Raw genomic sequence first — 5,515 nt, forward strand, 5'->3', positions numbered from 1 at the left:
TCTCCACAGTCGGAGAAAATTTATTGAAAACGGATAGATGAAGCTATCAATTTTTTGTGTCGAGTCGAGCGCAATGGCATTGGTCTGAAATTACTTTTTCGGCAGCCAGGAGGAGAAGAAGGAGTAGGGTTTAGAATGGTTCCTCTTTGTAATTTATGGAATAGAAAGCCAAAGGAATATTAAATGGAAAGAGATATAGAAATCTAATGGATTTTCAAAAGGGGTATGCTGACAAATATGGGAAGGGGTAGTGTATAAATTGCCTGATGATAAACCAATTGTTTTCTTTATTCAAATCCCAGCGGAGGAGGAAAAATGCTTTCAAAGTGGTTTTCAAATATTTAGTGAAAATAGGATTGCATCCACCTCCAGTTAAAAATCATCATAGGCCCCCTGACATTTTAATAACCAAACTCTTCATCAATATCAATAAAAAGCACAGGCAATAGCGCCACCCGACGGAAAATGGTAATACTACATAATCAAGGATTCCAACCAATGCACAAAATGCAAGGAGGAGTTGTTTCTATGCATCGGTAGATGGCAGAATTATTACTTAGCATTTGCTACAACAGCAATAAATTCCTCGTTCAAATTTCAGCGAAGGATAACAAAATTCTCAATTCCGACTCTAGATGAAATGCATATCACCTGACATCTTTATAACCAACTACGGAATCAATAGGAATGCTCCGTGTTAGAGCCGCCCAATGGTAATTTAAATCACTAAATTACCAAGGAGACGTTGTATCTAGGTAATGATAGATGGCAGGCCAATTACTTATTAACAAATTCGCCATCAACATCAACCCATGACTATAATTATGGCAGAAGATATCGCCACACAGGTGAAATTGGAAAGAACTGCACATTCAAGGAGGAGGACGATAAATGGCAGAGTTATTATCTAGGACAAGCTACAACCGACTAATCATATTCTTAGATGGTAACACTAAATAAGCAAAGCTTACAACCATTGCAGTGCACATTCAAGGAGGTGTTGTTTCTAGGCAACGATAGATGGCAGAAACATTATCTAGGGCAAGCTACAACAAACTAATCATATTCTTAGATGAAAGAAAAGGACAGTGATTGATGAAATTAACACAAGGAGTCATTGAGTAAAGGTGGACTTTTTAAATATTCCCATAACTTATCAAGGTCAATATAATAAAAAGTAATCTCCTCTATTACTTAAACTCGAAATTTATTTCCCCCTCCTTCCTCAAACTACAAAAAAATTTAATTTTTTAAAATTTTTCTAACAAGAATTGCCATAAAATCTCTCAACTGCCCTTAAGATGTTGCTGCTCTAAAAAACACACACAAACAATCAAAGGGAAAAAGAAACTACACTTAAGTAAATTATAGTTTTCATTTTAAATATTTTTAACAATGCCATAAATTTCACATTCGAAATTATGTGCAAAAGTTTTGTTCGTGCCAAGAGAAACAAGCCATACATAACCTACAATGCTTGGCCAATTTATTATTATCACAAACAGCCAAGTACTACTTTGCATATTGGCCCTATGGCTGATTAGAAAAATTTACATACACCAGAAAAGAAGACCAGGTCAGCAATTGGCCATAAGCGGAAAAAAACTAAATAGTTTTTTTTTATTTCTGTACAATTCTAGTTCAGCGAGGAAATAAAAAAAAAAACAGCAACAACAACAGAATGATAAACTAGCATGGAAATAGAAATATAAAACAGAATCGCTTACTAAGTGAGCATCATGAGAAAATGTAGAACAGAACTCTCAGATACCTGAAGGCAGCTGGGGAATTTATTTTCCTTAAATAAAATTATTTACAAAACAGAGAAAAGAAGACAACAACACAAATCTCCATGTTAACAAGCCATTGAAAAAATGTATAAACAATAATACAACAACAATGAAATTTGTTTAAATTTTGGGAAATTTAAGAAAACCACTTTAAGGCCATTGTGTAATTGCCGATAAATGCGTTGAAAAGTGTTCTTAAATTTCCCACTTTTCGCTGCTGTTGTTGTTGCTGTATTACTTAAAGAGTTTCAAGTGCTAAACAAATTGACACTTAAATGACAGGCGGAAGTGTTGTGTGTTTTTTTATAAACTAAAGGAAATAAACAGTGGTCTACAAAAACACAGCTAGTGGGTGGTAGGTAATTGGTAAAGAAATTGAAATATTTATTTGGAAAAAATACTTCGTGAGAAAAAAAAACGACTGGAAGAATCTCAAGGCCCAGTAGAGCTTTAATAACAAGAATTTTTATTTTTTGCAGAGACTTTCATTAATTTTTATATCTTATACCACACTAAGGTATAGGACCCATACCCATAGAATTCTTAATTTTTTGCGGGAACTTTCATGACATTTTAGATTCTACACCATACTGATATATAGAACCCATACCCCAAAAAAAAACTGTCTATATTCCATTCCCCTGAGATCACCTCTTAAAACCCTTAAGCTTCCAGCCCCCCACTTCTTCAAACTATTAACTCCGCAAACTCCACTTAAATTGTCTTAACAGGTCTCCTGTCTCAATGGATATTGATCTAACCGAAAAAATGCAAAACATACACCACCAGCTATTGTGCTGTGTCAAACATTTCATTGTTTCACATCATTATGCTGAACATAAATCATCAGCATCATCTGATGATGATGATGCATTCATAGGTATCGAGGACAACATCAACATTTCATCGTGTATGTATATACCCAAGGAAAAACCAACAAAAAAACCTTGGCCAACAATGTTTGGCAATCAACTCCCACAAATCTTATTGCATTGCATTGTATGCATGACCAGGAGTAACATGCCAAGACTTAGACGCCGCAAATTGATGGAGTTTTTGTTTTGTTGGCTGTTGTCCTTCTTTAGAATGAGCGAATGTAGGTTTTGCATCGACATGTTCATCTTTGCTTCTTTCCAAAGTTTTGTGTGACAAACAACAAACAACAAAAAAGTGTACACAAAAACCTGACACAACATTCAATTCCAGAGAGTTAATATCTATGCCCGGCTGTCCTAGTCATCATACAATGTTGCACATAGAAAAAGAAAACATCCCGCTTCCTCTTTTGATGGTTTTTTGGAGGCGGTATGTAAAGGTAAAAATGTTGCTGTTACCCTCACCTCGCCACCACTCTCCATACCTTTCATGATAATGCCGAAACAATGACTTTGCACTTGTATAGGCAATTCGATTTTTTTGCTCTATTGTTTGCCAGGTTGTTTTTTTTCCATCTACTGCGAGTCAAGACAACAACCTCAATAGCCACCTCATGTAATCACCACGTCATCATCTTGCTTAGTTGTCGTCAAACAACAACATTATTGCATGCTGCTGCAAGAACTGTCAACAAAGCCTGGCAGTAAATCGAACGAACTATAGGAACTATAAAACACAAACCATCCAGTTGTCAACTTCTGAAACCCCTTCCTCTGCACCCAGTCTTCGGTGTTATATGCAAAAAATGTGTGTGATCATATATCATATCTAGTCATTATCATAGTTTTGTTAATAAACAAAACATACAGACATACACCACAAATCAATACAATGTATGAAGGACAATATTCAAATGTTGTTAAGTTCATTATAGAGGAGAAAGGAGGGTAATTAAAGGTTGAATTGAAAAATTTAATTGAAAACACATTAAATTGTGGCAATAAGAAGCGGTTTAAGGAGTTTGGTGCATATTTTTAGGAAATATTTGTTATTATAAAAAATCGCTGCATACTTTCAGGATCACCTTCTGAAAAAAAATAACCCTTTGAGCCCCGAATTTTTTCCGTAATCAGAGAACAATTTTCTGTTCACAGATTTAATGCAACTATCCTAGATAGGATATGTACAAAATTTGACATCGCTACATCCTTGCATTCGGGAGATACAGTACATTCTTTCTGAAAAATAAAAGCCTAATATCAAGAAACCCAAATAAAAAATCGAGGAAAAAATCGTTTAAATTATTCTCTATATTCTGTTTTACAAGAATCAAAAATAATTTTGATGGCAGAACTCCTACATTGGAAATTCGAAGTGATTTAAATAATTTGGACTGTAAACACAAATTAGTACTGTACACATTTTTTCTCTCTTCTTTATATTGAAAAGCTCATAACTTTACCAAAAATTTGAATTTTTTAGATTTTTCTTTTGACATGCGTCGTCCATAATAAGGTCTTGACGTATAAAAACCTAAGAATATATATCTACTAGCTGAATATTAAATACACGCTCTAAAACATTTTGTTGCCTGTGGGCAACATTGGGCCAAAAAGGGTTAAATATCTGCATATTTCTAAGATTTTTCTGGAGAAAAATTTTTTTGGGTATCTCATAGATATTTTTCTGTTAAATAAAAGAGATTCAAAGAAAATGTGGTGCATGCATTCAGCCATTACTTTTTGTTTTTATCAACAAATCAGTGCATACTTTTAGGATCTCATAATTAAATGACTGCATATTTCTAAGATTTTTTAGTTATTTTCCTAGTTATTATTGTGGGAAATACAAGAGATTCATACGAAATGTGCTGCCTGAAAGTAGGCAATACTTATCATTATTATTAAAATATTCAGTGCATACTTTTAGGATCACATAATGAAATATCATTTAATATCTTACTTTTTTGTTGCACGGAATATTTCTAAGGTTTCTCTTAATTATTTTCTCCATTTATTTAATTTTTATTTTATTTACTTTTTTTCTCCCTAAAATAATAATTTGCTACAAATAAAGCTCCATACACACAATCCTATTAGGCAACCAAAAGTCTTATTAAGTTATGTTGCAAAGTTACATGTTCTTCGTACAACAAATGTCTGTCTGTTCAACTAATGTGATATAGGTTGAAACAAAAATTTTGTTCATAAATATTTAATGGCACTAATACACAGAGAGAAACTAAATTTGCTCTCTCTCATATTTCGAAGCATAATTATATGGCATTTTCTTTCGAGAAATAAAATTTTAATATAAATATTTCTTATTAAACATATTGTTGGCGTGATACCGTGTAGCAGTGAAACCCCAAAAATAAAGAAAAGAAAAACGAAATAGATAGTTTAGTAAATATTTTCAATCTTTATTGTAAAGTTAATGGGTTTCGTGAGAAACAAGACTTTACCTTAGCGTGCGTTAACTACGATAGCGAGAGATGTTTATTCTACGAGAACGAGAATACAAGAGTTTACTCTACGAGAGTTCGAAAGCAAGTTTAATCAACGAGAGTTAAAAAGCAAGTGATGTTGCGATGGGCATGAAAGCAACAGCAAGGCCGTGATCAACAACTACGACCACAGCATTGGAAAGCGCCTCTCTGCATCCGAACTAAGCGAATGTGGCTTCCAGGAGATATAGTAGAAGAGAGCGAACTCTCCCCTACAATCCGAACTAGGCGAATGAGGCTCCTGGAAGATATGCAGAGAAGATTTCCCCATTGGGCTCCGAAGAGCGGCCAATTAAAGTGGTTAATTGTAATGCTGTAGAAGGGGAAACAATGTATCGAACAT

Source organism: Musca vetustissima, unplaced genomic scaffold (genome assembly GCF_032173495.1).
Source record: "Musca vetustissima isolate MV318-11 ecotype Yass unplaced genomic scaffold, APGP_CSIRO_Mvet_v1 utg11950, whole genome shotgun sequence".
NCBI classification, from domain to species: Eukaryota; Metazoa; Arthropoda; class Insecta; order Diptera; family Muscidae; genus Musca; species Musca vetustissima.